Source organism: Mus caroli, chromosome 10 (assembly GCF_900094665.2).
Source record: "Mus caroli chromosome 10, CAROLI_EIJ_v1.1, whole genome shotgun sequence".
Classification (NCBI taxonomy): Eukaryota; Metazoa; Chordata; class Mammalia; order Rodentia; family Muridae; genus Mus; species Mus caroli.
The window spans coordinates 49,915,431-49,929,116 of NC_034579.1; positions in this window are offsets into that span (position 1 = coordinate 49,915,431).

Here is a 13,686-nt window from a genome sequence, read left to right on the forward strand (position 1 = left end):
TTTATGTCTGGAAGACATCATTTGTCTTTTAATTGTTCTTTCTGTTTCTACACAGACACAATATATCTTTTCTATTCCACACTACTACAAGATTGAAGTTGAAAAGTCTATAGTATATGAATATATTCTTGATTAAATGTCAGTCATTATGTTCATCATTGCTGTTGGACATTAAAGTTCCTTAGGATTATCTTCATGGCTCCTTATAATTTTACCTTGGCATCAGTCCAGTTTTTCTTCCTATAAGTTCCCTTCTGGGATCTGAAGCTTCTGTGCCTAGAAAGCTACCAGATTGACATCGAAACCTGAATATTTTATCAACACCTTGTGACATTAACAAATGTGGTTCTTGGATTTACTTAATCATCAGCTTTTGTCTTCCTCAACCAGAGACTTCTACCCATATTTTAGGAAAATTCACTCATCCAAGAAGCAACAAACTTCTCCCCTGATAAAGCCTTTCACAAAATATCAGATATACATGAAGAAGCATCACACAATGAGTATTATCCACGTAATCACTTTACAGCAAGATGCTCATTATGAGAACCATGACTCTCTACTATGCTGAATTTCCACTTTTCAGAGATGTCTGTTGATGCTTTTTAAATAAAATTTCCTTTATACCTTTAATTTTATAATGTTAAATTTTATTATTAATGCCTTTAATCTCAGCATTTGGGAGGCAGAAACAGGGAGATCTCTAAGTTCAAGGGCAAGTGTTCTACAGAGTGAATTTCATGGCATCCAGGGCTACAGGGAGAAATCCTGTCTTTAAAAATAAATCAATAAAGGTAAAATTTAATACGCAGAATGCTATCCATGAAGATATATGGTTTGAACTTGAATTCTCTTCACAAAAGAGATATGCTGATCCCGCCTTGATGTAGTCTAACAGATTCTGATGTCAATACAGTCAAGTTGTCTCATTGAAGATCATGCTGTACTATAAAATGTCCAGGTCTAAATCAATCAAAAGAAATTTGTGAACACATGAGAAGTGGCACCTAGCAGTGGGTTCTGAGATTGAAGTGATGTCTCTTAATGCCCACAAATGACAAGATATACACAGAAAAAATCTTGAAAAATGGATGGGGTTTCTTTACATAGCTTACAGAGGAGTCGCATCAAATGATGCCTGAGTTTTGGACTTGTAGAATTCTTCATGTAATTAGCATCCAGGTCCCTAAGAACATGCTTTTGAATACTTTTAGTTTTATCCTGATAACAAAAACATAATATTTTAAAGCATATAAGTAAATTTAATTTATAAATAGTTGTGAACACATTTTTAATAAAAGTCTTACTGCTGCCTTGCTTTAAAAACTTCAGAATTACATTTTAAAATTAATTAACTTCAAGCAATTTTAGTTTTTACATAAAATAATTCTATAGGAAAAAGTAATTTTCCATTAATTTATTTATTTACTTTACATCTTGATCGCAGTCCTCTTCTCCTACCAGTCCCTCCTTCCACTGCCTTTCCTCCCCTAATTTTTTTAAAACCTTAATTAGTCCTTTAACAGTGTTATTTCCTCTCTGTAGGGAAACCTGTGTCTGATTCTGGCTAGTAGGAATAATGTGTTATAAATTCCACAATTCAGCTTTGTGCTTATGATGAGTCTTGTGATGGTTCACTGTACCATTTCGCTGTACTTGATAGTGAACTAGGTAGTTAGAGAAGGAATAATCAAGTCTCTAAGCTGCTTACAATGCCAAAGGTGTGGAGATAGAATGATTTGAAGTTACTATCAAGTGAAGACAGCAGCCAGCTAATTATGGTAGGATGTATAAGATGACCTTTAGGTCAATGCATGCAGTATTTTCTTCTCTTCTTACTGCTATGAATTATTTTGATAGAAGTAGGTTGAAAACTGAAAGAAATAACAACCAAAAAAGCCCTACAACTAATATAACTAAGTACGATGCTCCTAACCACTTTATTTATTATAGCTAATCATGACGAGCAATAAATGTTTATCTTCCTTCTACACAGGTATGCATAAGTGAACACTCATAAAGATCTAGGCTCTATAGAGGCAGCAAAATAAAATGGAAAATTGCTATTAAAAAAAGGCCTTGAATATATAAGAAGTCCCCAGAAAGACAAAAAATGGCAACTCTAATGCTAGGAAATAAAAACATGAATGAAATAGTTAATAAATTAATGGACAAAACCACACAAACTAGACAAAGAGGATAATTCTACCTAAATTAGCATCACTCAGCTGAAAATTCTGGAGACATTGATAAAATACAAGGAATGGTCATATCCCAATTAGCTACATTCCATTATTCCATGTTAAAACTTGACCTAAAAAACAAAACCTATTGTATTATTGAGGTAGTATGTGTCATTTCAACAGTCAAATATTTGCTCCTAACTGTGTCATCTATAATTTTTGACTAAACATGAATAGTATGGAGAGTAGTGACACAGTTAAGGTTTGGATTCTTGTCACTTGGTGGTGACAGACATTATTCTAAATGTGTCCAATGACTCTTCAAAAGAAAGATATTTTGAATAAGTTTTCTTCTTTGGTGTTCCACAAAAACCTTTTCATTATTACTGAGCCATCTATTAAGCCTTACACGTATTTGTTTAGTTGCACATTTAATTTGACCCTTTATATTGTTTATATGAGAAGAGGGTGACAGTGTTATGCTGGATTCATATGGACTGGCAGCTACTGTGATTTTAATGCAGGTAGTTTGCATACTTATATCATGGTTTTAAAACGTAATTAGATAGAATGCAGGAAATAATTGCAAAAGAGTTGTGTAATATCTTTAAAGTCTCAATATGCAGAGTCTTAACAAAAATTAGAAAAGTAGAGTAACTAATATTAGCTTTTACTTCCAAATTTCTCTTCCACTGTGACAGAAAATCCATTTGAGTGAGATTAAGCAGAGGGAACTATACAATCTTGCAAAATAAGTTATTGAATCTCTGAGATAAAAAAAATTTAATGAGACTATACATATAATTAACCAGTGACAGAAGTTTAATAAATGAAGTTCCAATTCATCATTCCCAAAGCAACAAAGAAAATGCATGAACAGTTGAAATAGAGTAAAAAACAACGAATATTGAGATTTATATAACACACACACATGCACATGCCTAAAATTCACAAAATTCTCAAATGCAATTTTTATGCAAATATTCTCTTTATTTTATTTATTGGAAAACCAACATATATGGAAAAAGAAGCCTCATATTGAACGATATTTCTTACTAATACATAGCAATTAGCCAAACTCTGCTATACCATGTTTTAGCTTAGCCTGACAAAAAGAAAGTCACTTGTGGTCAGACAAACATGAAACCTCTCTCAATATCATTTCTCTCCCAAAAGTGTGACCATAAACAAAGTGGAACATCTCATGGGATTTTGGTTTTTAGAAAGCCTATAGCTCTTGAGGGAGTATTGTAAGCACAAATGGGACAATTTCACTTAAATTGCATGTGTCTATACAGAAAGAACTATGTTGTATTTAATTTTAGATAGATTGATACTAATATGATTCCCTATGACTTTATCAAAAATGTTAATTTAACTTTAACCCCTCTTTTCCATTTCCCATTTCAATTCCTATCTGTTGCTCCCAGCAATGACTATGCTTTGTCCTGCAGTTATATGTATAAGACAGGACAGTTTGCTAGGACACTAAGAAAGTATTTTAAATGTAGCTATCTACACCTCTGTTACTGGAAAAAATCCAGATCCTTTGGCATATAAGAGAAAACTAAAGCCCTTTCTATCATAAAAAAGCCAAGGATTATGTCAAGCATAATTTAAGTTGAAAGTTCTTTAATACCAGTTAGGAAATCTTTGCTGAATAAAAAGTCTCAGACCTAGTAATACTGATTTGTGACTATTTTAAAAGAAGACAGTTCTAAACATTTTCAGAGTAAAGATAACTCTTTATCCAAGGAGTATCTAATGAATACCAAGTTAAAAGAGAAGTAAGGAAGATAGTAAAGAAGGAAGGAAGGAAGGAAGGAAGGAAGGAAGGAAGGAAGGAAGGAAGGAAGGAAGGAAGGAAGGAAGGAAGGAAGNGAGGGAGGGAGGGAGGGAGGGAGGGAGAGAGAGAGGAAAAGAGGGAGGGAGCTGTGAATTGATTCAGTCAGAAAACTCATAATACTGGCATAGAAAATAGAAAGAACCAAAAGAAAGTAAAAATTAGATCCAGTTGGTGATCATTCATTTGGTACAGTAATCCATGTAGTGAAAATATAAAAGGTACTTCTACCATAGATACATAATCAGCTCGAATATACTCTAGGATGCACTAATTCTCATTCTAATATGACATTAGTTAATAAAAGGACCTAACTTATAAATAAGTAAGGGAAGCCAAGCCATTTATTTTATTTTGGAACTATTAAATATTGTTCCTATGTTAATTTCCAATCACATATACCTATGTTAGTGTTTGAAAGTCAGAGGAGCACATCAGTAGTCCTTGTCTTATGCTCTTGAAATGGGGTCTTCTATGGAAATATCCTATCTAAAGTCACTGGTCAGTTGTAGTCTAAGATCTGCTGGTCTCTACTCCATCAAGAGTTGGAATTACAGACATGTGTAGCCATGCCACAGATCCTTGAGGTCTGACCTTACATCATTAGGCTTGTGGGAAAGTGCTTTATCCACTGTACTATTTCCCTTGCCTTGGAATCTATGCTAATATCTATAGGAAACAAATGCCTACTTTTATATACCATTTTCTTCAGTCTTTCAGTTATACAGGCTTGGCAACTCCCAGCCTCCTTCTAAAGTTAAGATCATCTGCAGTTACTGTGACTTATTAGTAGCCTTCTGGTGCAAGAAACTTACCTCCTCATCTGTGTGTTATATGTCACCATAACCACATTTGATGGCCATGTAGTAGACTTTTCTGCACACAAAGACTGAGAAATGTGAAGCCATGATTATATATACAATTGCCTGTTCAGAATGCTACATAATGAAAGTGCCACCATGCAAGCATAACATAGGAAGCAAGTCTTCTTTGCTATATTAAAATTTCAATGCACAAAGCCCTCCAGACTTTTAAAATAAGCGTTTACTAGATTTGGTAGTTTCCCTGTCCCTGGTCCTTTGCCAGTTTCCATAGTGTTTGAGGACATTTACCCATCTAAGAATCCTTGCACACTTAGGGAGTTCCTTCGATCAAGGTTGTGGAAAGCTAAGAAAGTTCATATATCTCATGAATGACTGGACTATATCCACGTGGAACTCTTGACAGACCTGTTTGTTTCCTTGTTTATTTGTTTATTTGTTTGTGTTGTGGAAATTATTTAATCCCATACTGAGATTTCATAAAGTTCCAATTTTCTCTCAATCCATATTGTCAATCTTGGAAGTTTGCTCTACTCTTCCTTGAATGTGATATATGACTAATATGACTAATACAACATTGAAGGTGTGTGTGTGTTGTCTTCAGTCTTAATACTAGAACCAAATTTTGTAGACAGTCCATCATGTCTTTTCATCTTCTCAAAAGAATGGCCACATAGTTCTTTTCAGGCATGAAGTTCCTTCCTGCAATCTTCATTGCTTTATTTGCTATACTTCTCTTTTGTATTCTTCCAAGTATTATTGTTAGAGTTTGTCCTGATTACTGTGTAACACAACTTCATTTCCCATCATGTAGGGCACTATACTAGTCTCTGCGGTATGGTCCAGGAACATTAGTGCCACTTGAAAACGAGTTAGGTATGAAGATAAGCCAGAACAGAAACTTGAAGAATTTGGACTCAGCCTTATGTGAATGAAATATCCAGTCATCACTTGAGTGTGATGTATTAGACTCAGAGTCAAGGAGACTCTGAGGGAATGATATGTGCAAGTGGCTGCAGCTCTAGTGTTCTCTTTCAGATTTTATTTTTACACCTGTTTTTGAGTTATCAGAGAAAAAGCTTGGAAAACAATTTTACTTATATTAAGATCATAAGTTATAAAAAGTACGACTGATGATAAGAATATATAATCTTTATAAAACATAGCTTAAATGTTAACTTAGTTGAATGATATAAGAAAAAAGAATGGCTAAGGAAGTGGAACAAATGCAGATTTCATTAAATATTACTGTCCTAAGAGCATTTTGCATGTGTGGGTGGTATGTGCATTTATAAACAGACATGTGTAGGTAACACAAGGTAACCTGACTGGCAGGAAGAAACTGAACACTTGTGTGTCTGCTGCCAACTGCCTTTCCTCCACGGACAAAGCTTGTAGTGCAGCAATGGGAAAATCATACTCTTTAGGTCCCATTTGTGAGTATCACCTGTTTTCAACTTTTCTGGATGCCTAGAATGATTTCTGAAAATAAAAATACAAGCATGCAAGTGTGCATCCACACACAGACACACACACACACACAATTGTGTACATGTAAAAGTGTCGTACTAATGGTATAATTGGGATGTATTCTTATTCTTTCTTTTTTTATGACTTTAATTTTCACACTCCAATGTTTATCCCCACTTCCTGATCCTCCTCCCTCTGACTGTTCCACATCCCACACCTACATCCCCCCCAAACCTGTCTCCATGTGGATGTCCCCACCTCCTACCCTATCTGACCTCTAATCTCCCTGGGCCCTCCAGTCTCTTGAGGGTTAGGTGCATCATCTCTGAATGAACACAGACCTGGAAGTCCTCTACTGTTGAGGGCCTCATATCAGTTGGTGTATGCTGTCTGTTTGGTGGCCCAGTGTTTGAAAGATCTCAGGTTCCAGATTAATTAAGACTGTTGGTCTTCCTACAGAATCACCCTTCTTCTCAGCTTCTTTCAGCCTTCCCTAATTAAAGAACAGAGATCAGTTGCTTTTGTCCATTGGTTGGGTGCAAATATCTGCATCTGATTCTTTGGGCTGCTTATTGGGTCTTTCAGAGAGCAATCATGATAGGTCTCTTTTTGTGAGTGTTCTATAGCCTCAGTAATAGATCTCACTTTGAGCTTGGAACTTCTTTTCTTCAGGCTCCTCTTCATTTCCATCCCTGTAAATCTTTCAGACCAGAACAATTATGGGTCAGATTTGTGACTGTAGGATGGGAAACCCATCCCTCACTTGATGGCCTGTCTTCCTGCTGGAGGTGGGCACTATAAGTTCCCTCTCCCTACTGTCGGGCATTTCATCTAAGTTCCCTCCCTTAAATGAATTTAGTGCTCATCAAATAATGTTTTAAAGAGCAGGAGGAAAAGAGTTGACATTTTCATTTTCATTTATTATATATTATAATAGCAGTTCTATTGTCTTTTCCTAAAATTTTAATTCATTTTTAAAGTTGTATATATATATATATATATATATATATATATATATATATATATATATATGNGTGTGTGTGTGTGTGTGTGTGTATATATGTGTATATATATATGTGTGTATATATATGTGTATATATATGTATATATCTACATATATACATATATATATATAAAACAAACATTGTTCATATTCCAACTATTCATCTATATGCCACACTCCAGCACCTCCCTGGAGTTGTTGACCTTCTTCCTTTTCCACAAAATAGTCTGTGTTTTTGCTCTCCTATTACATACATTCCACGACCCTCTTTGTTCCCTTCTGCTGATTCTGCTACACCACTACAACCCCACCCATATTTCTCCTTCTCTTCTATTATATATAAAACCTAATATGCTTATATATCATATCCTATATAATTTATATAATATTTTATACTTTTATATATTTAAATATAGATTCTTCATATGAAAGAAAATGTAATATACATCCTTACAAGTTTGTCCAATTTGCCTTAACATAATGTTGTCTGGACACCTGTTTTCTACAAGTTTCATGATTTCACTAATTTTTAGAACAGAATAAGATTACACTGTATATATGTACCAAACTTTATTCTTATTTATCTATTGATTCCTACCTCATTTTATTTCCTCATTAATATAAATAGTATAGCAATAATCACAAATGTATGTGTATTTTTGAGGTATTTTGACTTACAATGCTTGGATATATTCCAGAAATGGATGCTAGACCAATTATATGGCAATCATTTTTAAATATTGAGAAAATTAACATTAATTTCTATACTGAGTACCAATTTCTATTCCAATTCTTTGTATAAAAGGGATCCACTCTTCCCAAGTTCCCACTAAAATTTGTTTTCTTTTTCATTTTGTGTTTATGATACCCATTCTATCTAGGCTCATAAAAAAAAATCAAAGAAACATTTTATCTAAGCCTAAGGAGGCTGAACACTTTTGCAAATATTCACTGGCAATTTGTCTATTGTTCTTTGAAAACTTTCCATCCAATTAATTGATCTACTAATGATCAGAAAATTTATTTGGAAGTGTTAATATTTTGAGTTCTGTATTGTTTGCATCATTATTAAATGTATAATTGGCAAAAACTCTCTCTTCTTTTCCAGATTGTTTAATCTAGTGATTGTTTCCTTTGCTTTACAGAAATATCTTTAATTTCACAGAGTCACATTTGTCACTCCTGTGATATGTTCTTCTGCCACTGGAATCATTTTTAGAAAGTCTTTACCCATGATATTTTATATCTAAAAGATTTCTGCATGCATTTACCTCTGGAATTTTTTTTCTTCCTGTCAATAGTTGTGAAGATCAGGATTTTCACAACATATTGATACAAGTAAGGCTGATGTATTCTTTCTCTATGTAAACAACAACAAAAAAACAAAAAAACCTGAAAATCAGGGAAAATGCTCAAAATTCAGTGAAGGTCAAATTTACTGGTAAGCATCACAGATGCTCAGAGTGGGGATTCCAGCACTTGGCAACTGTAGGATGGGTCTTAGAATGGTATTTTTTAAAGTCTTCTGGAGAATTCTTTTCTATAGGTCTTCCCTTCTATAGTATGGGGCTTCTAGCTGCTCAGGCGCTATTCTAGCCAGTAGAGACATAGTGTTGTATTAAAATCCCTTTACAATTGAACTTTCTAATTTTTAAACAAACATTGAAAATATGAATTGTTTCCACTGTGATATTGTTTCAAAGGAAAATGAGAGTTTGATATGCTAGGAATAAATGCGATATTTAGCTTGCATATCAATAGTGATTTTAGTTACTTGGCATGATTTTTACTGTAATAGTTTTTATTTTATTTTTGGGATTGATTTACACTTGCTTCTATATGATCATTAGTTTCATTATAAAATTGTGATCTTTTAAGAAAGCAGACTAATCTCATATAATGTCTTCTTATCATTTCTACTTCCAGAGACTCAAATCCTACAACCATTGTGCATAGTTGCCTATACATTTATAGATGAGTTTTTTCTTATTGTTTCCTTTCCATTATCATGTCACAAAAATGAGCTGGGGAACAATTACTTGATCTATAAAAAGAACTCCTCTCCCTCTCTCTCTCTCTCTCTCTCTCTCTCTCTCTCTCTCTCTCTCTCTCTCTCTGTCTCTCTCTCTCTCTCTCTAAATCTGATCCCCCCCCAGTAAATTTTAATTGTACAATAGTCTTTAAATATTGGACTTGGAGTCAGACACTTTTAGATTGTATCTGCACTTTGTGGGAAAACAGGGTATAGGCTACAGATTCCCAACAAATAAGATTCACATATTTCTCCATGTCTTAAAATGAATAAAGAGTTTTCACCAACTTCTTATGTCACTTCATCAGATTACCCTGTGGGATTGCAACAAAATGCAGTTAACCAGATACCATAAGGACTGAAATATATCATACTCGTCTCATTTTTGTACTTTACCCTGCAGGTTCCTCAGAGGTTACCCAGATTGAGCTAATCTGTCATTTATTATTTTAAATTTGTCTGGGGAAGACAGTCTCAAAAGTCTCAAAAGGATTCCATTCTAGAATTCTTTATTAAATTAGATACCTTTTCATTGAACTTGATAATTTATTTTAAAGTACCTGAATATGTTCAAATTTTTATTACAAACTTTGCTGTATTTTTATTATATCTAAAAATAAATAATTATTTGGATTTTTATAGTACTGGGTTTCTCTTGTAATAAGCGACATGAAAAAATATTATACTGACCAACTAATTAGATCACATTCTAGAATTTAATTATGTATTGCTAATGCAAAAGTAAAAGAAGTCTGAGCCATTTCCCTTAAGAAGTTTGCCTGTTAATAATTTCATTTGTGATAACGATCTAGCATATTATTTGTGGGGAATTCTGGTTTTTAGGATTAAAGATCTCACTATTTAATCATTCTCTGCTAAGAAACTGCCTTGGCTTGGTCTGTGGTCCTGAGGAAAGGGTTTAGAGAGCAGTGAGAGAACCTTATGTTCTTCTTGAGATAGCTCTCCAGAGATCTCTAGATGGTTCAGGTCTTATAGACTGTCCAGTCCAGCAGGACTTAGTTATTCCGTGGGTCGAGGAGGACCGAGGCCTGCAAGAAAAACGGGCGGAGAAAGGGAAGCAAGACCAAGCAAAGAGTTTTCAACTGTTTAAAGGAGGCTAGGAGCCTGATTCTAAGCACACGGTGAGAGAAAATAGGGAGGGGTCGAGGGGGTATAATAAAATACAGAGAAAAGGGATGGACATCTGGGATGGATGCTGATTGTAGGCATCTTGCAGCTTATCTTGGAATGTCGGCCCCAAAATGGTCCTGGACGGCCTTCAAACATTCTGCAGTTTATCTTGGAGTGCCATAAACAGTCCCAGGCACCAAACGGAGACATGGAGGAGGAGGCAAAGCTGCTTTAATTTAAGCAGTTCTAGGCACCAAGTAGAGACATGAAGGAGGGAGTGAAGCTGGCAGTCTCAAGCGCCTGGTGGAGACAATGAAGGAGTGGGTGACATAATTCCCTTCAAAGGGTCAGCCAGATCTTTAGGGTGAGAGTTACTGTGGGACCTAGTTTCCCACAGTTTGGTCTCTCACATCTTCCCCTTTTTTCTTTGTTAAATTTGGGGATGGCCATGAAAAGAGGGTCTGTGAAGCACCTGTCGAAGGCCTTTATTGTGGCGAGCACCCACATCCAGCACCGAAATAGCTAGGCCTTTTCAGGTCCTAGGAGGGCAAGACCCCTTTCTTAGGCTATGTGAGTTGCCTCCACTCAAGGTACCACGTCTTATTCCAATGACTTGATCAGGCCACTAGTAGTCGTGATGGGCACCCAGGCAGTGGACCCACAATAATCCCGTCATTGGGTAAACTTGCAGCCAATAGGTGGTGGCTCATGGCACCACAAGATCCTGTCATTGGTAACTCCACAGCTTATGGTCCTCAGCCACTATAAGATCCGGAGGTCACTGCATCCATCATTGTTGTTTCCCCAGCTTATGGAACCAAGAAGGCTCCGTTTCTGCAGCAAGGGTAGAAAACTGAAGGCCAACGGCTGCCCTTTCTGCATCATCGGATGAGAGGTCTTCAGCTGAGTCTCGGATGTCTAGTCGATGGTAGTGGACTGCAACTGTTTTGTTTAAGGCAGAATCAATCAGTAACTTAACAAAACTGGTTTATCTGTTGAAAGCCCAAGAGCCAAATGACAAAAGCAACAGAATGTCCACGAAGGGTCCCAAAAGGCTGGGAAGCAAGGTTGAGATCCAGGGTTTGATTACACGTTCAAACGGGGGTGAGGGGGAAGCATCTGGGGTTCCAAAAGACAGATCAATACCAGATATTTGGCCAAGAGACAGCCCTTCTTTAGACTCTAGATGCCATCTCAGAAAGGAAGTATCATTGGTGCAATCACCTCTCCAAAAAGGGCTATTCCTTCGTCAAAAGGAGGCTGGGACAAGTAACAAATCCAACAATTCCTAGCAAGGGTAGAATTGGCCTCATTAATGGCTTGTAGTGAGACATTAACCATGGTAGCAATAAGTTCTGCCGTACATAACTATAATAAGAATTCTAAACTTACGTTGCTAAGCTTGCCCCTAGATTTCTAACTCTATGTAGTGGATAGTAAAGCCTGATTTCTTTCACTATCTCTCTAACAATACTAGAGGCAATTCTGAATGTCACTGAATAGGCAACATTCTTCTAATATCTGAAATTTCTGTCTTTTTAGCCTTAATATTTGCTATATCCTGCCCTACTGCTGAGACTACTACTTCCAAGACATTAACCTTTCCCTCCAATTTTTTATCTACAATAAGTTGCTCTGACAAAGCTATGGAAATATTCTTATGCATATCATTAACAAAATGAGCAGTATGCAGCTGCTGATCTAAAGCTGTGGTAGATATTGAAGTTAAAATTGCAATTAAAGCAGTAAATCCTAAAATTGCTCATTTGACCTTTTCCAAATTTGCATTCCTGGATTTTTAAACCAAGGATCATTTCCTAACTCTAACAGGCAGCAAAACATAAGCAGGTCTCTTTAACAAAATCATAACAGCAGATTCCTTATCTAAATTAGAATCTACACAGTTAGTTAATTGACAACAATTACAATGAATATGAAAAGACTTGTCAAGATTGGTGATCTTAACTCTTAAAATTATCTAACAATGTAGCATATAGGTAAAATACATAAGCTTTCACAGCTATAGGAGAGTTGGCCTGAATGGCCAAAAACAGTGTCTCTGATGAAATCTTGTCAAATACACTGTAGCAGTCCCTCTGCCTCACGAGTCATCATTTTTTGTTGTCCCCAAGTTGACACCAGGTTGTCTCTCCTTGCTGTAGCCCATGGCGAAGATAGGAAGAGTTTCTTCATTTCATTTGCAAGTGGCTGCTCTCCCTGATTCCTCTTTCTCTGTGCGCTCAACACAGCTTTCTTGTCACCACTGTCAGGGCACTCAGGAACTCACAGGTCAGCCTGTCACACGAATCATTCTGGAAGCTAGCATGCTTCTGCAGCATTCTGTGGAAAAAACAGAAACACTGCCCCCTTTTTCCCCCATATTAAATATCTGAAGAGGCTCATGCCATGTGCCAATCATGTCATCTCACCTAGACATGATTATGTCTAGTTTTAAGATACTATAAGGCATTTATTAAGTTCTCTGACATCCAAATTTCAAAATTCTTAAAAATAAAAGTATTATTTAAATAATGTGCATGGGGGTATAATTTCTCCCCTTCTTTGCTGTTTAAGAAGATAGAGTTTTTAAAGTTCCACAATACCTTGTCTTTGAGAATTATTAAATTGTTGACAAAACATAGTAAATAATTGACTGTTATAGTAAGTTTTAATATAACATGGGCAGTGACTAATTACACTTTCAATTGTTTCTTTTGAAGAGCGGTTGTAACTAGAGTGCTTGAAAAGTTATTATAGTCACATGTGTATAATTTATTTATTAATCAGAAATAGGAGCATTCATTTGCAGCAATTGATTAAGCATAGGTCCTCAAGAATTAACACCATTGTGTGGAAACAGGTAGGAACTGAGGACACCAAGAGCAAATTTTTTATAATTTGACCTGCACATTCTCCAAAAATACCAAAATATTATCTTAAACCATTACTGTTCTGAATATATAAAGAACGAGATTATATAGCCAATTTTTTAAAGAACAATGAGCACTTTCAATTATTACTTATCTCATGGGGTTATAAGGAATTCCAGTTTTATGTTTGATTCCAAATTCTTTACAAAATGAAGTAAAATTCTTGCTAGAATAGTGCACTGGCTATTTTTGTGTCAACTTGACACAGCTGGAGTTATCACAGAGAAAGGAGCTTCAGTTGAGGAAATGCCTCCATGAGATCCAACTGTAAGG